Raw genomic sequence first — 23,656 nt, forward strand, 5'->3', positions numbered from 1 at the left:
CGACTAGAGTTTAGGAAGAACAAACCCAATTGCCCCCCCCCCCCCAAGATATATGAGCATTATGTGTCAGAAAAAATCCCCCCCCCCAAAATAAATAAATAAAAAAATTGAGCACAAATCTGCATGCTCACCCCCTAAGCACATAGCTCAAATCCTCTGTCCCAGCACAAATTTCCCCTCTCAAAATAATATACATATATGTATTATATATATTTTTATATATATATATATATATATATATATATATATATATATATATATATATATTATTTTTTTTATTTTTTTATTTATGTATTTATTTATTTCCCCTCCTAGCACAATACCTTTACATCTCAAATTTCCCCTCCTAGCACAAATCCCCCCTAATCATCCCTAGTAGCACAACCCCCCCCCCCCAAAAAAATATATTTCCCCTCTATTACTTTAATAGCCCAAACCCCCCAACATTTTAATCTGGTGCCCAGCGGGGCCCCTTCTCTATTAGGACTCTAGAAATGCCCCCGTCCACCCTGATGGGAATGTAGAAAGATCAGATCTGAAGGTGAGCATACACAATGCGATCACAGCAACAGATTTGGGAATCCTTGTGATAATCCTGTCGTTGTTTCATGAAATGCTCATAGGTGCAAAAAAAAAAAAAAAACTTTTTATAAACAATCTGTAGATTTGAATGAAAAAACAAAAGCATCAGAAAAGGCAGGGCTTATTTTCAGCGGGAACGTGGGGGAACGCCGTTCCGACACCTCCAGCACTAAATGTATTTAATGGCAAGGAGTGCGGGAGGGTTTATTGATGGTGCTACTATGCTTCAGTTACGAATGAACACAGTGAGTGAGTGTGTTCATTTAGAAAAAGAAGGCACAGGTAACTGACAAATTTATCAGCCTCTTCCCCCACTCTCCATCCTAAAACATCCCCCGCAGTAGCTGAGAGGAGGGGAGGGAAGCCAGCAGCACTGTGGGACGGGGGGCCAACGGAGGAAGCGGCACTGCATGTAGTGACTAAGGTGTGCTCATGCACACCTGGCACACCCCCTGTCCACGCCTATGGGGAGGGGTCTATTGTTGCTGGCTGCTGGGAGATCTATTGTTGCTGGGGTGGATCTAATGTTGCTTGGGGGGGTATATTTTTGCGGGGGGTCCACTGTTGGTGTGGGAATCTTGTGTTGCTGGAGGGTATATTGCTGTGGGGTCTTATGTTGCTGGGGTGGATCTAATGTTGCTGGGGGGTATATTGCTGCAGGGGTCTGTTGTTGAAGAAGGAATCTATTGTTGCTGGGGGGGGGGGGGGATCTGCTGTTGCTGGCTGCTGGGAATCTATTTTACTGCTTTTCTTGTTCCCATGAACAAATTCCATACAAATTACTTTGCCCCACAAAAAATATACTTTGTTTTTTATTTTTTGAAAGGGGCAATACTGAAAGGTGGGTAGGGGGTGGAAATAACTGGTGGTGCTAAGAGGCGGATAGGGGTGGAAATAAGGGGTGGTGCTAAGAGGCGGATAGGGGTGGAAATAAGGGGTGGTGCTAAGAGGAGGGTAGGGGGTGGAACCAAGGGGTTGTGCTAAGAGGTGGGTAGGGGGTGGAAATAAGGGGTGTTGCTAGGGGGTGGAAATAAGGGGTGGTGCTAAGAGGTGGGTAGGGGGTGGAACCAAGGGCTGTGCTAAGAGGTGGGTAGGGGTGGAAATAAGGGATGGCGCTAAAAGGTGGGTAGGGGGTGGAACCAAGGGGTGTGCTAAGAGGTGGGTAGGGGTGGAAATAAGGGGTGGCGCTAAGAGGTGGGTAGGGGGTGGAACCAAGGGCTGTGCTAAGAGGTGGGTAGGGGTGGAAATAAGGGGTGGCGCTAAGCGGTGGGTAGGGGGTGGAACCAAGGGATGTGCTAACAGGTGGGTAGGGTTGGAAATAAGGGATGGCGCTAAAAGGTGGGTAGGGGGTGGAACCAAGGGGTGTGCTAAGAGGTGGGTAGGGGTGGAAATAAGGGGTGGTGCTAAGAGGTGGGTAGGGGGTGGAACCAAGGGCTGTGCTAAGTGCTAAGAGGTGGGTAGGGAGTGGAAATAAGGGGTGTTGCTAGAGGGTGGAAATAAGGGGTGGTGCTAAGAGGTGGGTGGGGGTGGAACCATGGGGTGTGCTAAGAGGTGGGTAGGGGTGGAAATAAGGAGTGGTGCTAAGAGGTGTGTAGGGGGTGGAACCATGGGGTGTGCTAAGAGGTGGGTAGGGGTGGAACCATGGGGTGTGCTAAGAGGTGGGTAGGGGTGGAAATAAGGAGTGGTGCTAAGAGGTGGGTAGGGGGTGGAACCATGGGGTGTGCTAAGAGGTGGGTAGGGGGTGGAACCAAGGAGTGTGCTAAGAGGTGGGTAGGGATGGAAATAAGGGGTGGTGCTAATAGGTGGGTAGGGGGTGGAATCATGTGGTGTGCTAAGAAGTGGGTAGGGGGTGGAACTAAGGGGTGTGCTAAGAGGTGGGTAGGGCGGGAAATAAGGGGTGTGCTAAGAGGTGGGTAGGGGGTGGAACCAAGGGCTCTGCTAAGCGGTGGGTAGGGGGTGGAACCAAGGGCTCTGCTAAGAGGTGGGTAGGGGGTGGAACCAAGGGGTGTGCTAAGAGGTGGTTAGGGGGTGGAACCAAGGGCTCTGCTAAGCGGTGGGTAGGCGGTGGAACCAAGGGCTCTGCTAAGAGGTGGGTAGGGGTGGAACCAAGGGGTGTGCTAAGAGGGGTAGGTAGGCGGTGGAACCAAGGGCTCTGCTAAGCGGTGGGTAGGGGGTGGAACCAAGGGGTGTGCTAAGAGGTGGGTAGGGGGTGGAACCAAGGGGTGTGCTAAGAGGTGGGTAGGGGTGGAACCAAGGGGTGTGCTAAGAGGTGGGTAGGGGGTGGAACCAAGGGCTGTGATAAGAGGTGGGTAGGGGGTGGACACAAGGGGTGGCTCGGAAGGTGGGGGTACCTGCATCTTTTCTGTGAGAGCAAAAAGCCCTGAGAAGAAGGATCCTTTTTTGGACCGATCGTTCGATGCGATGTAAAAATGAGTCGCCTGGCTGCACGTAAAGATCCTTGCCCTTGCTTGCGGCTAGCGTCACAGTTGTGCGCCTGCATTTTTTATGTGCTCTCATTGAAGTCTATGGGGCCAAAAACACACATTGCCATATAAAAAAGAAAGTACCAGTAGAGGAACGCAGAGGTGGGAACAAGTCCCATAGAAAATAATGGTAATCCTCTTGTCGGTGATCACGTGTAAAGTTTCACAGGTGTGAATGAGAACTTGTGTTGCTTTTACAAAAAATACATTTTTGCTAGAAATGCAGGAAAAAACGCAACAAAAAGATTTCCCTTTAAATCCTATGGGACTCTTCACACCACTGCGCTGTGCTTTGAAAAGTCCTGCATGCTGCATCTTTGTTGTGCTTTTCAAAACTGCACCAAAAAACGCAGCTGCCCATTGAAATAAATGTCAAAAATGCACTGCGTTTGCATTTTTGGTGCATTTTTGAGTCAGATGTCCATGTGTCACAGGTGCATGCTGGGAGTTGGGCACCTAGAAAACGAACCGGAAATGCATATGTGTTTTTAATGCATTTTTTTTTTCAGTGTTAAAGTGCCCTCGTGGCCACGCACACTTCCATTATTATACAAACAAAACAATCGAACAACGAGAACTTCCCTTCTGATCAGTTTAAGGCTGGGTTCACACCATAGCGATGCGGGAACGCCGCAAATCCGTGGCGTTTTCCCGCATCGCATGCCTCCCGCCGGCAGTTCACACTGCCCTATGCGGACTGCTGGGAGTGTCAATGAAATGTTAATGACACCCCCAGATCCGTCCGCATATCGCAGTGCGATCTGCACACTCGCACAGGAATCGGATCGCATGGTGTGAACACTCATGCGATCCGATTCTGCTGCGGACCAAAAAAAGGGTCCCATGCGAGTTTGCGGCGGGAGCGATGCGAATTCAGCCATACTATCTGTATGGCTGAACTCGCATCGGTACGGAGATCGAATGTGATTTGCACTGCAGTGCGGTGCGAATCACATCCGGATCTCTCACCCACAGCGGTGTGAACCGGACCTAAAGTGGTTGTAAACCTCAGACATGAAATATGAACAAAGTATATCCCTCTATAGTGTGTACTTGTCTCAGTCCAGAGCACTGTCATTTCTCTGCTGCCTCCTTCCTCTGCTATCAACATAAGTCACTTCTGCCAAATTTTCCTGACACCAAGAGAAATATGGTGACAGGGGAGGGACCTCTGGCACACAGCCTGTAATTGACAGCCACAACTCTGTTCCTGTGTGATGTGTGGAGGGGGTGGGGTGTGTCCCTTCCCTCCAATCAGATCTCAGAGCTCTCCTCACTGAGCTCTGCAGAGTGTCATTTCAACTCTCCACTCCTTTTGTTTTCTGACAGTTCAGACAGGCTTTATAAATTCTGGACTGTGAACTGATGTAGAGAAGAGAGGGCTGCAGATATAGAAGTACAACCTATGTAGGAGGATTTGTTTTAGACATGTGCGGTTCGTTTCGTTCCGAATTTAAATTCAGACAAATTTTCGTTTTTCAGGAAATTCTGTTGTATCCGAATTTCCGAATTTCAATAGTAACGGATTTAAACTAATCTGAAATAATGAAAACAAAAATTTGGATGAAATTTGATTTTGAATAGCTTTCGAATCAATTTCGAATAATTTTTGATTTTATTTTCCAGTTTCCAAAGAGAATAAAATAGAATAGAAAATAGAGGAATAGAATAAAAGACTCAAATAAAATAGAAAGAATATAACCATCTTCTGATATTCGAATTTCAAATAGAATACATTTGAATACATAAGCAAACAACAGAATAGAAAATAACAGAATATATAAAAAAAAAAAGAATTGAATAGAAAAGAATAGAATTGAAAAAACAATAGAATTGAAAGAATATAACACTTTCCCAAAATTCAAATCGAATCAATTTGAATTTTAATAGAATAGAAAAGAATAGATTAGAATAGAAAAAACACAATAGAATAGAAAAAAAATTAACCATCCTCTGAAATTCGAATTTTGAATAGAATAAAACCTAATTAAAATAGAATAGAAAAAATAGAATATAATAGAAAAAACAAAATAGAATGAAATAGAATGTAACCATCATCCAAAATTCTAATTTTGAATGCCGTTTGAATGGAATTTGAATCCATTTGAATTTGAAAAATTCAAAACGATTGGAGTTCGGAAAATTTGAATCAATTCGAATACAAATAAACAAAACTAATTCCGAAAACAAACTAAACAAATTAAACAAATTTAACTAAATAAATTTATGTAAATAACAAATCGAATCAAAACAAAACAAGCTTTTTCCTTCTGCACGTGTCTGATTTGTAACACCTGAGGCCGGTCACTTCACTGGGTATATGGAAGGGTTTGCAACCACTTTAATGGCAGCACCTGTAAATGGGTTCAATCCAGCAGTGAGGAGTTGATATAAGGCTTCCTCACCACCAGTCCAGTGCCCACTGAAGAGGGATCTGAATGCAGATCGCATTTCAGAGACCAAAACTCGTGCCCTAAAAATGCCTAGGTGCCAGTTTTCCTCTGCTGCTTACTTGGCCATGTTTCATTCTTCCCTACAACCAGAGCCAGGACAAGATCATCCCGTGCCCAGGGCAAAGATGGCAACTTGCCCCCCCCCACCCTCCATCATTATGTGCAAGCTTATGAGGAGGAGGGGAGAGAGAGCACAGCTCGCACCTCCTCCCGCCTCTCTCCTTATCTCCTTGCTGCTACCAGTGCTGGGCTGACAGAAGTAGTGATGCCATTGTCACTACTCCTGTCAGCCTTATAGTAGAAGGAACTTGCAGCGCCCCCATCCCTACAATACATGCTGCGCCAAGGGCAGCTGTCGCCCTTGTGCCCACCCCTTGTTCCAGCCCTGCCTACAACACAGATTTTTCCCCTTTCAACAGAACAGTTTAGGTCACGTTCTTGAGCATGGATAACAATGATTGTAGGTATCTGAAACATATAAACCTGTGAAACGGCACATTTGTTCTTAGGCTATTTTCTTTCCAGGTCGAATGTTATTCCTAAGGCCTCTTTCACACGGGGCAGATCAGTAATGATCCGCCCCGTTAAGATCCGCTCGCTCAGTGGGGATCGCTCCGTTGTCCCCGCTGAGCTGGCTGCGGACAGGGCGGTCTCCGCACACTGTGCGGGGACCGCCCTGTCAGCTCTCCGCTCTCCTCTATGGGGATCGGACGAGCACGGACCGTGTGTCCGTGTTCGTCCGATCCGCTCTGCAGACGGATAGAAAAATAGGATTTTCCTCCGTCTGCAGAATCGGACTGTTGCGGAGGCGGACGAAATCGGGTGTCTGCGGATGCTCATCCGCAGACACCCGCTATCCCATAGGGATGAATGTATGTCCGTATTTCATCCGCAAACGGATGGATGAAATACGGACATACCATCAGCATGTGTGAAAGGGGCCTAAACCCCCCCAAAAAACTCCAGCTTAGAATAAAAAGATCATGATTGGCTGCCTTTACGGGTTAGTTTTTTTTTTTTTAATTCATCAAAGCAACTTAAAAAAAAAAAAGTATTTTAACCACTTGCAGACCAGACCATTTTGCTGGTCAAAGACCAGACCACTTTTTGCGATTCGCCACTGCGTCGCTTTAACTGACAATTGCACGATCGTGCGACGTGGCTCCTAAACAAAATTGACGTCCTTTTTTTCCCACAAATAGAGCTTTCTTTTGGTGGTATTTGATCACCCCTGCGGTTTTTATTTTTTGCGCTATAACCAAAAATAGAGCGACAATTTTGAAAAAAACGCATTATTTTTTACTTTTTGTTATAATAAATATCCCCCAAAAATATATAAAAAAAACATTTTTTTCCCTCAGTTTAGGCCGATACGTATTCTTCTACATATTTTTGGTAAAAAAAATCGCAATAAGCGATTATTGATTGGTTTGCGCAAAAGTTATAGCGTTTACACAATAGGGATAGTTTTATAGCATTTTTATTAATAATTTTTTATTATTTTTTTTTTACTAGTAATGGCGGCGATCAGCGATTTTTATAGTGACTGCGACATTGTGGGGGACCCATCGGACATTTTTGACACATTTTTGGGACCATTGTCATTTATACAGTAATCACTGCTATATAAATGCAGTGATTCCTGTGTAAAGGACACTGGCAGTGAAGGGGTTAACCAGTGGGTGGCAGTGTAGGGGTTAAGTGTTCCTAGGGGTGTGTTACTAACTGTGGGGGGGTTGGGCTTTCATTTAGTGAACACTGATCTCTGCTCCAATCACATGGAGCAGAGATCAGCGTCACTAGTTGCTAGGCAGAATGGAGAAATTTTGTTTACACAGCATTTCCTCCATTCGACCGCTCCGTGAGACGATCGCGGGGATGCCCGCGGCGATCGAGTCCGCGGGTCCCGCGACCGGACTCACAGGGGTCCCGATGGCAGGGTGGCATTGAATATTGGACGTACCTGTACGCCAATATGCCTGCCCGTGCCATTCTGTCGACGTACATCGTCGTGCGCTGGTCGGGAAGTGGTTAAAGACCGCTGCGCACATACTAAAAAATTGCAACAACCACCATTTTATTCTCTAGGGTGTCTACTAAATATATATATATATATATATATATATATATATATATATATATATATAATGTTTGGGGGTTCTAAGTAATTTTCTAGCCCAAAAAAAAAGATTTTAACTTGAAATCAACAAATGTCAGAAAATGGTTTAGTGTTTAAGTGGTTAAACTTTTTTCACTTACACACGAATTCTATTCCATTGACAAATTGTTACAATGTTTATACTTAAAGTGAAGGGCCACCCAAAAAAATAAAATGCATTAAAAATCTTAAAAAATAAATACAAAAAATACATTTTTTCACTTACCTGAAACCGCTGTTGCTAGGCAGTCTTCCTAATCTGCCTCTTCCTATTCCGCTGCACTTCCTCCTCTTCGGTGAGCGCCCCCGTTGCCTTCTGGGACATGTGTGTGTCCCAGAAAACAATGGGGCCATTCACAAAGCGCCGCAAAACACACGCATGCGTAGTAGGAAACGGGCAGTGAAGCCCCAAGGCTCCACTGCCTGTTTCCCTTTGTTAAGATGGAGGCCCGGCAGCTGATCCGATGGACGGATTGGCCTCGGGGCAGCCGACATTGCGGTATCACTGGACAGGTAAGTGTCCTTGTTAAAAGTCAGCAGCTACAGTGTTTGTAGCTGCTGACTTTTAGAAAAAAAAATGTATTGGCCGGAACGCCCCTTTAAGTTCAACTGATAAAGAATGTTGTGATTCTTGGCAGACTGCCCAGTTTTTCTCTTCCTTTCTTTTGAGAGCTTCAAAAGAGCAGAGAGAATTATTTGCATAGAAAGAATCGTGAAACACTTTAGTCACAATCGCGATAAAAATTCTTGACGACCAATTGTGCAGCTCTAGTGCAAATACTTAGGGTTTATTGTATAAAAAAAAAAAATAGATGCTGCACTTACATCAATAGGATATTAAAATCGAACAAACAAGACGGTCAGCTCGCAATGCAGCCCGTAGTCCGGGACGGGCGTAAACACGGTGACGTCAGCACGTCGCCACTCCCTACGTGTTTTGTCACAGATTACGTCATCCTGGGGGACAAGGACAACGTCATCTGTGACGAAACGTGTAGGGAGGAGCGATGTCACCTGTGATGAAACACGTAGGGAGGAGCGATGTCACCTGTGACGAAACACGTAGGGAGGAGCGGCGTCGCCTGTGACGGAACGCGTAGGTAGGAGCGACGTGCTGGAACCCCTCTGTGATTGATTCTCTGTGGGCGGCAGAGGCAGCGGGATCTCCCTGGATGATCAAAGGCCCTGACTGGGTTTAGAGCCACAAGTGTCTTGGACCTTCCTTGACACCAGGAGGTCTCATGAGCTGGTAAGCGGCCATCCTATGAGGTGAAGGTTCCTTTTTCTCTATTGTCACAACCTTTCGTGGTGAAGTTATCCACAGTCAAAGAATTATATGGAAATCACGTCACCACATGGACTTGTTTTTGCACATCTCATATAGACCTTTCATCACTCCATTAATAATTTTTTTTAGCGCCTTTTTTTGGTTTATGTGTTATGTTGTGTGTATCTCACATTTAAATTGCTGCTTTGCCCGGCCTCATTTATGATATTATCATTCATTAGATGATTTTTGATAGCGCTTTATTGCCCTTAATTTAATTTGAATGTTATTCGTACAGAATGAACCAAAAACAAAAGACATTACGGCCACTAGGTGGAGCTGATGATCATGGGCTATAAATACTTTGTTGCTGTGATTGTCAGCGCCATCTAGTGTCCATAACACCTGTATTTATCCCGTTCACTCTATGAAGAATAACATTTGACCTGGAGAGACAACAGCCTAATAACATTTGTTTTGCTTCACAATGGATAGATGACGACTTCTGCATTTTTTTTTTCTTTGGTGGCTGCGGTTGGATATTTGATCCTTGATTCCCCCCCAAAAAAATAAAAAAAAGTTGAAGGTCACAGACAGGATGGGCACTTTTAAATGCAGACAGGCTTCAAAGTTCTGCCATTCTTTTAGCATCACCACCAGTCCTATTCCAAGACCTCCTAATCGCAGGGATTGGCTGCGCAGTGTCGCATCATTCATTGTTGCAAAAGCCGTAAAAAAAAAAAAAAATGCTGAAATCTGCATTTAAACTCGCTGCTGTGCCGAGAGGCGAATAAAATCGGTCACACCGCCGGTTTCATAATGTGCTTTTCACGTTCTATTTGGCTTCTAACTGCGGCACTAATAGCAGAGCATGTGCTTCCAGCTGGGTTATGATGTAGGCCTTTGCCTAAGGGAGCCATGCTGATGGGGCAGCATGATAATGTTCTTATAATCGCCACTTCCCCGTGTTTATTTATATATTTTTTTCAGTCATTAGAATGGAAACAATGTTGCGGAAACAGGATGAGAATTATTGCAACATTTTGTACTTTTTATGTTATTAAATTTGCTTTTGTATTTACCGGTTGCCGCCTGAAAGGACGTCCTCGGGTTGAAGGGGTTATACCGGGATGATGCCCGCTCCTACAGCCATCATTCCAGCATTGATCTTTTCAGCCGGCGATTCCCTTTCAATCAGAAGTGATCTGAGTGGCTAATTAGTCGATCACTTCTGCGGGTGGAGGAAGGGGGTTCCACCCCGCCACCCATGGCTGCCGCCACCTCTCCCGGGCTCTGCCGTCCTATTGCGGAGCCTCGGAGCAATGCGGCTGGTGGCTGCCCTGTGCAGAGAGAGAGACACTGACTTTGTTCCCCTCTCTCTATGTAACCCGGGGAGAGACGAGCAGGGCCGCTGATAAGACAGTACAGCCAGCCCTCCTGTACTGGGCCTGGGCCCCATCACTTCAAAAGGGGGGCCCAAGCACCTGCTGAGCAGGGGGTCCGGCTGTTCTGTCTTATTGCAGACACCGATTCCTTTTTCTCTCCATCTGCAGTGCTGCCGGCTTCTTCTCCTCTCCCTCCCTCCGGCTGCACTGCAGGGGGATTGGTTCTTTCACATGCGCCCCTTCCAACTGCTGTCCGGGCCCCTCTGTGTGCCCCATCCTCCCCACCACGCACTGCCAGCTTCCCTACTCCCCTGCAGGCACAGGGGTATGTTGCTTACTGGCCCCTTCCTTTCCTGAATGAACACAGTGAGCAATCAGTACCAATCACTTCTGTGACCATTCATCACGGAAGCATAGTAAACTTTGTTTATTATGCTAGAATTTGTGAATGAGCAGGAAGTCTCAGAGCATTTCCTATTCTTTCATCTGTGCAGCTAAGACTGTAGAGAAAGGGAACGACAAACTTATGTCTTCGGTCACTTTTGGCTGGAGGGGGGGGTCAGGTAAGCTGCATGGGGCCCCATGATTTCTAACAGGCAATGAGTTGTTTGTCACTTCAAGTTCCGCCTCTTTGTAAAGCAGGCCAGTAAAGCAGCCAATCAGACCGATCTGTGTCTGGCTGCATGGGAGGCCAGAGGAGAGAATTGGGGTCTAATAGACCTCAGATCTCTCCATAAAGAGGACCTGTCATGGCCCATGTTGTCACAAGGAAGGTTGTTCATCCCTTGTGATAGCAATAAAGTTAATTAAAAAAAAAGTGTAAAAATATTTTTCTATAAAATAAATAAGAATAAATGTATTCTTTTTTAAAGTGCCCCCATCCCACCGTGCTCACTCGTAAATGCGAACACATATGTTACTCCCCCACGCCTAAAACAGTGATCGCACCACACATGTGAGGTATTGTCACCAACATCAGAGCGAGAGCAATAATTCTAGCGCTAGACCTCCTGTGCAACTCTAAACTAATAACCTGTAAAGGCGTTTAAAGCATCGCTAATGGAGAATTTTAAGCATCGTAATTTGCCGCCATTCCATGGGCTGACACAGCGTGAAATCTTAGCACTCACCGTAACAACATCTTTCACATTATATTTAAAAAAAAAAAAAATGGCCTAACTTTATTTATTTTTTATTTTTTATTTATGAAAGTGTTTTTTCCCCCAAAAAATGCATTTGAAAAAACGATGCACAAAGAGCGTGTAAAATAAAAAATTGCAACACCCACCATTTTATTCTATTGGGCCTCTGCAAAAAAAAAAATTATATATATATATATATATATATATATATACACACATATATATGTATGTATGAAAACAAAAAGAGTGTATTTTTACATGTAGGAGCGAAGTGTCAGCATTAGCCCAGATGGGAAGTGGTTAATTCTTGGCCAAAGCAAATAGAAGAGAATTCAATCCGGATGGCCGCACTCCAACAACGATTTCTTTATTGGTTGAGGCCGGGTTCACACTGGTGCGACACGACACTCGTCCTACTTTGGATCCGACTTTGCCCTGCGACTTGAAGCCAGAGACGCGTCCGACTTCAATGAACGGGGATCCGAGTCGGATCCCCGCCAATACCAGGCACTGTGTTTGGTATGAATCTTGAGGGGGAACTCCACGCCATAGACATAAAAACAGTGAAAACCAAATACATGTATTAACATATGTATATAGTTTCATTATTGCTGGAGGAAAAATATGTTTATAGGAACACCTGCAAAAATTGGCATCAACACCAAAGAATAAAAAAAATAAAAAATAAATACACACACACACACCACACACACACATATATGTCATTAAATGCAGTATTCCGTATACATAAAAAAGAGCTTTGTTTAATTATGTTAAGACTTCAAAGCAATCTTTCCAGCAAAAAAAACAAACATATAGAACACTTAGGGCCGGTTCACACAGCGAGGCGATGCGAGGCGACACGGCTCGCCTCGCCTCGCTCCCGCAAGTCGCCCCCGTTCTGCACAATGGAACCGTTCTGAGAGGAGCGACTCGAGTCGCTCCGACTCAGAAAAAAGGTTCCTGTACTACTTCTGGGCGACTTCGGGGGCGACTTGCATTGACTTCTATACAGAAGTCCTCTGCAAGTCGCCGCTGAGGTCCCCGCAGGTCGCGGCGAGGCAAGTCGGAGACGCCTCGCCGCGCCTCGCTGTGTGAACCGGCCCTTATTAGCCCCTTATTGACTGCAATGATTCTTACATAAGGCTACTTTTCTATGTATCTTTTCTAGATTTCAATATATACATTTATATATAATATAAACTGTCCAAAGCAACATCACTTTTTATTTCTTGTAGCCATGCTGACTGCGTACACCGAGGCCCCATTCACACCTCCACGTCGTGTGAATGTGCGTTTTCATGTGACATGCACAGGGCAGCTAATTCATGGACTGGGCTGCCCTATGTGCACCAAAAAAGCTCCCACGCCTTTTTTTTGGCGTTCAGCTGAATGCTTATTTTACTGAGCATTTTGGCACAATTATTGCTTTTTTTTTTTTAAGTTATAAATCATATTCCTATTAATTAGGTCTGTATCTAATAAGAACAATACAATGGAGAGGTATTTCCGGCCTCCAAATCTTTCAACTGTATATGCAAGAGATCCTGTTATTTAGGTTTGAGATCCTGAGATCCTGTTATTTAGGTTTGAGATCCTGAGATCCTGTTATTTAGGTTTGTGTCTAATCAGAAAGTCCAGCACTAGGTATGCAGTTGTTGCCTGTTCTTGCAGACTGAAGTTTCCAGATGGGCTCTGTCTGTAGAGGAACAATAGAGAGGTGCGTCCTGCCTCTAACTCTCGCAGCTATGTGTGTAACCTGAGATCCTGTTATTTAAGTCTGTGTGTGCTATAAGAAAGCCCAACACTAGGTATACAGTGGGTAAATGCTCCTGCAGACCGAAGATCCTAGGTGTTTGTACAAGAAAGGCAAACGAGGTATGTAAAGCCTCTGAATCATTCAGCTGTGTGTGAAACCTGAGATCCTATTAGTTCTGTGTCTAATAAGTAAGCCCAGCACTAGGTATGCAGCTCATAGGCATGCGCACAGGGTGTGCCAGGTGTGCCTGGGCGCACCCTAATCACCCTGTTTTGCACAGATTTCCCCCTGCTGCTTGGCTGCAGAAAAAGGGACTGAGGAATCTCTGCCCCCAGTCCCTTTCTCTGTCTCAAAAGTGAGACAGCAGGGGTCTGTTTAGACCTCTAATATTTCACCAAAGCACCTCAATGGGGCTCCTTAAAAACTGTAAAAAATATAATAATAAAAATATTGTAGAAAATGAAAAATAAAATAAAATGGTAAGTAATAATAAAATAAATGAAATAACAAAATATTTAAAAAAAATAAGGATAAAGTAAATAAAAAAAAAACTACTGACACCAATCTGTGCCCTACTGTCCATTGCCCTGTTACTATATATATATATATATATATATATATATATATATATATATATATATATATATATATATATATATATATATATATATATATATATAAAATGTGTGTGTGTTCGAGCTTTGGGGTGCATACCCTAATGCAATAGGCTGTGCACACCTACAGTGCCTTGCGAAAGTATTCGGCCCCCTTGAACTTTTCAACCTTTTGCCACATTTCAGGCTTCAAACATAAAGATATAAAATTTTAATTTTTTGTGAAGAATCACCAACAAGTGGGACACAATTGTGAAGTGGAACGAAATCTATTGGATAATTTAAACTTTTTTAGCAAATAAAAAACTGAAAAGTGGTGCGTGCAAAATTATTCGGCCCCTTTACTTTCAGTGCAGCAAACTCACTCCAGAAGTTCAGCGAGGATCTCTGAATGATCCAATGTTGTCCTAAATGACTGATGGTGATAAATAGAATCCACCTGTGTGTAATCAAGTCTCTGTATAAATGCACCTGCTCTGTGATAGTCTCAGGGTTCTGTTGAAAGCGCAGAGAGCATCATGAAGACCAAGGAACACACCAGGCAGGTCCGTAATACTGTTGTGGAGAAGTTTAAAGCCGGATTTGGATACAAAAAGATTTCCCAAGCTTTAAACATCCCAAGGAGCACTGTGCAAGCGGTCATTTTGAAATGGAAGGAGTATCAGACCACTGCAAATCTACCAAGACCTGGCTGTCCCTCTAAACTTTCAGCTCAGACAAGGAGAAGACTGATCAGAGATGCAGCCAAGAGGCCCATGATCACTCTGGATGAACTGCAGAGAACTACAGCTGAGGTGGGAGAGTCTGTCCATAGGACAACAATCAGTCGTACACTGCACAAATCTGGCCTTTATGGAAGAGTGGCAAGAACAAAGCCATTTCTCAAAGATATCCATAAAAAGTCTCGTCTAAAGTTTGCCACAAGCCTCCTGGGAGACACACCAAACATGTGGAAGAAGGTGCTCTGGTCAGATGAAACCAAAATCCAACTTTTTGCCCACAATGCAAAACGATATGTTTGGCGTAAAAGCAACACAGCTCATCACCCTCAACACACCATCCCCACTGTCAAACATGGTGGTGGCAGCATCATGGTTTGGGCCTGCTTTTCTTCAGCAGGGACAGGGAAGATGGTTAAAATTGAGGGGAAGATGGATGCAGCCAAATACAGGACCATTCTGGATGAAAACCTGTTGGAGTCTGCAAAAGACCTGAAACTGGGACGGAGATTTATTTTCCAACAAGACAATGATCCCAAACATACAGCAAAATCTACAAAGGAATGGTTCACAAATAAACGTATCCAGGTGTTAGAATGGCCAAGTCAAAGTCCAGACCTGAATCCAATCGAGAATCTGTGGAAAGAGCTGAAAACTGCTGTTCACAAACGCTCTCCATCCAACCTCACTGAGCTCGAGCTGTTTTGTAAGGAAGAATGGGCAAGAATTTCAGTCTCTCAATGTGCAAAACTGATAGAGACATACCCCAAGCGACTTGCAGCTGTAATCGCAGCAAAAGGTGGCTCTACAAAGTATTAACGCAAGGGGGCCGAATAATTTTGCACGCCCCACTTTTCATTTTTTTATTAGTTAAAAAAGTTACAAAAATCCAAAAGATTTCATTCCACTTCACAATTGTGTCCCACTTGTTGGTGATTCTTCACAAAAAATTTAAATTTTATATCTTTATGTTTGAAGCCTGAAATGTGGCAAAAGGTTGAAAAGTTCAAGGGGGCCAAAATACTTTCGCAAAGGCACTGTATGATGCAGCTATTGACATCATCTGTCAACTGAAGTTTCCATATGGGCACAGTCTGCAAAACAGTGTGTAAACCCTCTGAATAATTCAGCTGTGCATAACCGGAGATCCTGTCATTTAGCTCTGTGGCTAATTAGAAAGCCCAACACTAGGTATGCAGTTGTTGCATGTTCCTGCAGACTGAAGTTTGTGTGCATAACTTGAGATCCTGTTATTTAGATCTGTGTCTAACAAGAAAGCCCAGCACTAGGTATGCAGTTGCTGACTTCTTCTGCAGAGTGAAGATCCCAGGTGGGCACTGTCTGAACAAGAAAGGCAGAAGAAGTGTGTAAAGCCTCTGAATCATTGAGATGTGTGTAACCTGAGATCCTGTTGTTTAGTTCTGTGTCTAATAGGTAAGCCCAGCACTAGGTATGCAGCTGTTGACTTATTCTGACTGAAGATACCAGATAAGTACTGTCTGTATAAGAAATGCAGAGGGGTGTGTACTTCGTCTAAATAATTCAGCGGTGGGTCATTGTTTGACACAGATGTAAATGTTATTTACATCTCTGTTAAATAACAAAGCCCAGCACTAAGAATGCAGTTGTTGACTGTTTTTACAGACTGAAGTTTCCAGATTGGCTCAGCAATAGATGAGTATGTTCCGCCTCTAAATCTTGCAGCTGTGCATATAACCTGAGAGCCTATTATTTAGATCTGTGTCTAACAAGAAAGCCCAGTACTAGGTATGCAGTTGCTGACTGCAGATTGAAGATTCCAGACTGTCTGTACAAGAAAGGCAGAAGAGGTTTGTAATGCCTCTAAATCATGCAGTGGTTGACTTCTTCTGCCGTCTGCTGTTTCTATATGGGCACTGTCTGTATAAGAAACGCAGAGGTGTTGTAATGCTTCCAAATAATTCAGGTGTCTATAACCAGAGATCCTATTATTTAGATCTGTGTCTAATAAGAAAGCCCAGCACTAGGTATGTAGTTGTTAACGTCTTCTGCAGAGTGAAGATCCCAGGTGGGTACTGTCTGTACAAGAAAAGCAAGAAGAGGTGTGTAATGCCTCTGAATCATTCAGCTGTGTGTGCCTTGAGAGCCTATTGTTTAGTTCTGTGTATAATAAGTAAGCCCAGCACTAGAGCTTACTTAGCAAGTGACATGTTAGGTATCTATTTACTCAGCGTAACACCATCTTTCACATTATACAAAAAAAAAATTGGGCTAACTTTACTGTTTAGTTTTTTTTATTTTTTATTCATGAAAGTGCCTTTTTCACAAACAAAAATTGCATTTGAAAGATTTGCTGCTTGCAAGGAGCCTATTCATTTCTATGGGAATTGAGCAGCCGAACAGACAGAGCTGCTTATCCCAATTTTACAGCCATGTAGGTGAGCAGCACTGAAACCAGACAGTGTGTAGTTCATTTTCTTTAGAAAGTGGCCACGGCCTGAGTAAAAAAGCCTGTCCCCTGACTGCATCCTGTAGAGAAGGACCCTTGTCCTCTGTAAGACGTGTTTTCTATGCAGGGATCTGGCACATCCCTGAGTCAGATCTATAGCTCTGCAATCTGCAAAGTTCATACTCCCTGCTGATTGGAGAGACCTAGCTCTGACTTGGAATGCTGCAGAGAAACCACGGCTTCCAGAGGACTATGAGCCTTCTCTACAGCATGCAAGCAGGGGACAGGCTTTTCAACTTGGGCTTTTCAACTTGAAAGATTTTTCGCCAACTTGGCCCGACCGTGTGTATGCAACATTTTCGGACACAATCCGTCGGACTAAATCCGACGGGCAAAATCCGACGGATTTGGTTGGCAAAATCTCCGACCGTGTGTACGTGGGCTAAGAGGTGGGAAATACTTCCTCTATTGCCCATAGATAAACAGTGTCCAGCTGGAAACTTTGGTTTACAGGTGCAGTCAACATCTGTATACCTAGTGCTAGGCTTTCTTATTAGACACAGACCTAAATAATTGGACCTCAGGTTACTTACATACACACACACACACACACACACACAAACACACACACACACATAGAGCTAAAAGATTCAGAGGCAGAACACCTCTCTGCCTTTCATGTACAAACAGTGCCGATATGGAATCTTCATTCTGCATAAGAAACCAACAACTGCATACCTAGTGTTGGGCTTTCTTATTAGACATGGATCTAAATAACAGGATTTCAGGTTATACACAGCTGAGATATTTAGAAGCATTACACACGCCTCTGTTTTTTTTATATAGACAATGCCCATATGGAAACTTCAGTCGGTAGAAGACATCAGCAGGTGCATACCTAGTTCTGGGCTTGCCTATTGGGCACAGAACTAAACAATAGGATCTCAGGGCACACACACAGCTCAATGATTCAGAGGCATTGCACACCTCTTCTGCCTTTCTTATACAGACAGTGCCCAGCTGGGATCTTCACTCTGCAGAAGATGCCAACAACTGCATACCTAGTGCTGGGCTTTCTTGTTGGACACAGATCTAAATAATATATTTTTTTTCCAAGGGGTGCGCTAACAAATTAGATTAAATTGAGGGTGCCAGTCATTTTTTCCAGTTTATTTTTGGAGTTTTGCCTTGAATGTGTCAGATTTGGCTTTTTGTTTCTCCTCTTTTTTTTGTGTGTGTCATACCAATACAAAGAAAGAAACATGAGAATGCCTAAAACATTTGTAATTGCAACCATTTTCTGGGCGAAGTGGTGCGTTATCTGACAGAAATGCAGGGGTGCCACTGCCAATATTTTTGGGCATTTTTGCCCATGACTGTATGTAATATTTCAACTTTATTTTAAAAAAGGAAAAAAAAAAGTCCAAAATTTCGATTTAGTCCTAAACATTGTATGAAACGTGTATTGAAATATGTTCCCCTTTTGTGTGTATTTTTATTTTATTTTTTTACCTAGTTAGACATTAACTAAAACGACTGGATTGTCTTTACAGATTAATCCAGACTTTAAAAGCTCTCCTCGGGCCCCTGGGGCGGGCTAGCTTAGGACAGGTAATGGAAAGAGTCACTTGTTTGGAAAACGCAAAGTCCAAAGTTCCAGAGATTGGTTAACGAATTAATGATCTGAATCGAAGCGCGGAACAGAGAGAGCGCTGGTCTGCCAGTGGCTTGGGGGTGGGGGTGGGGGAGCGAAGTGGAAGGGGGCAGTTTAAGCCAGTTTTCACAGCAAACCTCTAATAAATGTTGTTTTTTTTTTTTTTGGAGAACCCGATATTTGCAGTGCCTTGCAGCCATCAGCTTAATAACTAATATGGAAGTCCGAGGACGCGGCCACAGCCTCCAGCTGAGATGCAGAAACAGTCTGCAGACAGCGACGCTGAGGCTCACCGCTCCCACTGACTGCAGAGGATTCAGGAAAGTAGAACCCCAGGCCATTGGGATACATTGTAACGTGTGAACAAAAGATGGGGAGATGTTAAAAAAAAAAAAGTGATCTAGGGAGCCTTAAGTGCGGCCCCTGACATCATCAACGTGCCGCACATCATATTCAGCGAATGTAATGCTACTGAAAGCTGTCAGATTGTGCAACAGGAGATGGCCATAGACTGGGCATGATGCAAGAAATGGCCAGAGACTGCAAACATGCAACAGGGGGTGGTCAGAGATTACGGGGATGATACCAGAGATGGTCAAAGACTTCAAACAAGGAGATGGCCACAGACTGCAGACCTGCTATTGAAGATTAGAGACTATGGACATGATACAAGAGATGGTCAGAGACTAAGGGCATGTTACCGTCAGAGACGGTAGATGTGATACGGTAGGGCGGGGGTAGGTAGCCTCGGCCCTCCAGCTGTTTTGAAACTACAAGTCCCATGAGACATTGCAAGACCTTGACAAACACAGGCATTACTCCTAGAGGCAGAGGCATGATGGGATTTGTAGTTTGACCACAGCTGGATTGCCGAGGTTACCTACCCCTGCAGTGGATGATCAGAGACTGCAGACATAATACAGGAGACGATAGGAGCCTAGGGGCAACATACAGAAGATGGTCAGAGACTGTAGACAGGCTGCAAGAGATGGTCAGAGACTGTAGATGGGCTACAAGATATGGTCAGACTGTAGACATGCTATGGTAGATGGTCAGAGACTGTAGACAGGCTACGGGAGATGGTCAGAGACTGTAGACAGGCTACGGGAGATGGTCAGAGACTGTAGACAGGCTACGGGAGATGGTCAGAGACTGTAGACAGGCTACGGGAGATGGTCAGAGACTGTAGACAGGCTACGGGAGATGGTCAGAGACTGTAGACAGGCTACGGGAGATGGTCAGAGACTGCAGAAAGGTTACAAGAGATGGTCATAGACCCTAGACATGATACGGGAGATGGCCAGAGATCGCAGACATGCAGCAGGAGATGATCAGGAGCTGCAGGCATGATACAAGAGATGGTCAAAAAGTGTAGATATGCTACAGGAGATGGACAGAGATTAAGGCCATGATAAAAGATTGTCAGAGACTGCAGACAGGCCACATTAGATGGTCAGGAATTACTTACAGGCATACCCCGCTTTAAGTACACTCACTTTACATACACTCGTGAGTAAGGACATACCCGTGAGTTTATGTAAAGGGTCTCTCAAGCTAAAGCTGCAGCTGAGTAATCCGTGCACAGAGTACCCCCCCCCCCCACTTGGAAACACACTCCCTGACCCCCCCCCCCACTACAGTCACTGACCCCCATCTACAGCCCCTGACACCCCAGATGTGAAAAAAGGTATTGCTTCACTTTAAGTACATTTTCGTTTTACAAACATGCTCTGGTCCCATTGTGTACTTAAAAGTCAGGTATGCCTTTACATGATACAGGAGATGGTCATGATACCTGACAAGGCCATAGAGTGTAGACATGCTACAGTAGATAGTCAGAGACTAAGGGCATGATAACGAAGATGGTCAGAGACTGCAGACAGGCCACATGAGATGGTCAGGGACTACAAACATGATAGAGGAGATGATCAGAGAGTGCAGACATGATACAAGAGAGGGTCAGAAGCTACAGGCATGATACAAGGGATGGTCAGAAATTGTAGGCATGCTACAGACGATGGTCAGAAACTAAGGGCATAATGCAGTAGATAGACATAGACTGCAGGCATGCTACCAGAGATTATCAAAAGCTATTGACATGATACCTGGCATGGTCATAGAGTGTAGACATGCTACAGTAGATGGTCAGAGCCCAAAGGCATGATAACGGAGATGGTCAGAGACTTGCAACAGGAGATGGTCAGAAGCTACGGCCATGATAAAGGAGATGGTCAGAGAGTGTCGACATGCTATAGGAGATGGTCAGGGACCAAGAGCATAATCCAAGAGATGGTTAAAGACTGTAGACATGCTGTAGAAGATGGTCAGAGGCTACAGACATGATGCAAGAGATGGTCTAAGCCCCTGTACACACGGTCGGAGATTTCGACAACCAAATCCGTCGGATTTTGCCCGTCGGATCTTGTCCAAAACTGTTGCATACACGCGGTCGGACTAAGTTGTCGAAAAATCCGATCATTCAGAGCGTGATGACGTAATTTAGTTACGATGGGACTACGTTCAGACTAGTAGCCAATAGCTTTGATGTAGGAATTTGATCTGAGCATGCGTGGCACTTTGTCCGATCAAAATTCTCTACACATGATCGGAGTATATCCGATAGAACCAGTTGGTCGGAAAATATTTCCAACAAGTTGGAAAATTGGGTCCGACGGATATTCTGACGGAATCAGTCCGATGCATACCACACACAGTCGGATTATCCGACAACACGGTCTGATAGGACACATTCCGATGGATTCTCCGACCGTGTGTACAAGGGCTAAGACTGTAGATATGATATAGGAGTTGTTGGGGACTGAGGACATGTTTCAGGAGATGGCCATAGATGGGAGGCACATTGTATGAGACTGTAATGCCGTGTACACACGGTCGGATTTTCCGGCAGAAAAAGCCAGACGGAATCATTTCATCGGATAGTCCGATCGTGTGTGGGCTTCAGGGGACTTTTTTTTTTTTGAAAATTCGGACAGACCTAGAAATAGAACATGTTTTAAATCTTTCCGACTAAATCAATTTCTGTCGGGAAAACCATTCATCTATATGCTGTTCTGACGGACCAAAAATGATGCAAGGGCAGCTATTGGCTACTGGCTATTGAACTTTCTTTTTCTAGTCCCGTCATACTTGTTGTACGTCACCGCGTTCTAAACGATCAGACTTTGGTGTGATCGTGTGTAGGCAAGCCTGTTTCATCGGAACTACGTCGGAAACTCCATCGGAAAAACCATCAGAGTTTATTCTGAAGGAAAAAATGGTTGTGTGTATGCGGCATTAGAGATCACAGCTATTACAGCCTCTTTACAAATGAATGCACCCCCATCTGTGCTCTTATTGGCCCCTTTAAAGTGGTTGTAAACCCTTACAAACCACTTTGACCTACAGGTAAGCCTAGATTAAGGCTTACCTGTAGCTCCAAGAAATATCTCCTAAACCTATGCGGTTTAGGAAATATTTGCCCGAAGACAGGCACCGCTGTCTACGGCGCATGCGCCGTAGACAGCAGCATGCAGGCGCACTGAGCGCGGCTTTGTCAATGACGAAGATGCCGCGAGTGTTGGCTCCCGTGCGCATGCGCGGGAGGGACGTCATCACTGCTCTGGCGAATCACAGCGCCGGAGCAGCGAGACCCACGGAGACCCACCAAGAAGATGGACGCTCGGAACTACAAGGGACAGCAGTGACTTTGCTGGCTCCTGTGTCAGGTAAGTGACACATAATGGGCTACTATGCGATGCATAGTAGTCCATTATGCTTTACCTTTGCAGGGAATGAAAGAGGAAGTAAACTCATCAGGGTTTTCTTCCTCTTTAAGTACTTCTTGTGCCACTTTTAATATTTCCGTCAGCAAAATAAAAAACCAGAGGGAAAAAAAAAGAGAAAAGGCATGGACAGCAGAAAAAGAACAGTATTAAAAAAAAAAAAATCAAACCACACAGTACTAAAAAAAAAGTCAAACCACACAATATTAAAAAAATCAAACCACACAGTATTAAGAAAAACAAACCAACCAGTGAAATCAAGCCACATGGTATTACATAAATCACATCATGCAGTCCAGACAGTATTAAAAAAATAAAAAAAAATCAAGCAACACAGTATTAAAAAAAAAAAAATTAAGCCACATAGTATTAAAAAAAAAAATCAAGCCACACGGTATTACAAAACTAAAACTACACAGTCCACATAGTATAAAGAAAAAATCAAGCCACGTATTATTAAAAAAAAAAAGCCACACGAAATTACAAAAATCAAGCCACACAGTCCACACAGTATTAAAAAAATCAAGCCACACAGTATTAAAAAAAATCAAACCAAACTGTATGTAACAGTTTTTCTTTGATGGCTTGTGTAAGCACCAAAACACATTGCATTGCTGTGCGTCAAACAGACCATACAGAATGAATGAGCTGAAATACACAACGCACTCAAAAATGCAGCGGGTAACATTTTGTTCTGCAGTTCAAAGGAGAGGACGTTGTGTTGCACCGCACTGTACTGTGGTGCAACACACATGTGTTTAGGTGCCATTCACAGTGAAGTGGTTAATCTCATAATCCATCTCTATATTTATAACTGGCGCTTTGCTAAGTGACCAGCGACACAAGCAGTCTCCGATCAAAGCACGTTGGGATGACTTCCAGTTCCACAATGTGGTAATATTCCATGAATTGGGGACGGTATTTGTTCTTGTAAAATGCTTTTGTGCCGTTTTTGGCAGAGTATAGCCTTGTAACCTTTTTTTTTTTTTTTTTAATACTTTGTAGATATTTATTTAGAATTGCATAAACGTCTGCTGGGTTTAGAATTCCATTAATTACATGGGATTCATTCGCTTGAAAGGTGCAATCTTTTTCCCAGTACAGAAAACTGACCCTCTTTTTCTTTTTTTTTATCTGCCCAAGCAGCTTAAAAAGACCCTGTTGCTAGACCAACCATTTCCATGATAACCCCCTTATTAGATTTTATGTGCAGTTTTTATATTTTATATA

At 43.9% G+C, this 23,656-nt stretch overlaps 1 protein-coding gene across 1 annotated transcript in view; it reads left to right on the forward strand.

The window, feature by feature from the left end:
* Positions 1-23,656, forward strand: part of IGFBP2 (insulin like growth factor binding protein 2) — a 157,049-nt gene that overhangs the window by 1,686 nt on the left and 131,707 nt on the right. The window lies entirely within an intron of this gene.

This window comes from Lithobates pipiens, unplaced genomic scaffold, assembly GCF_037356315.1.
Source record: "Lithobates pipiens isolate NorthernLeopardFrog02 unplaced genomic scaffold, aLitPip1_a1.2 Scaffold_22, whole genome shotgun sequence".
Classification (NCBI taxonomy): domain Eukaryota; kingdom Metazoa; phylum Chordata; class Amphibia; order Anura; family Ranidae; genus Lithobates; species Lithobates pipiens.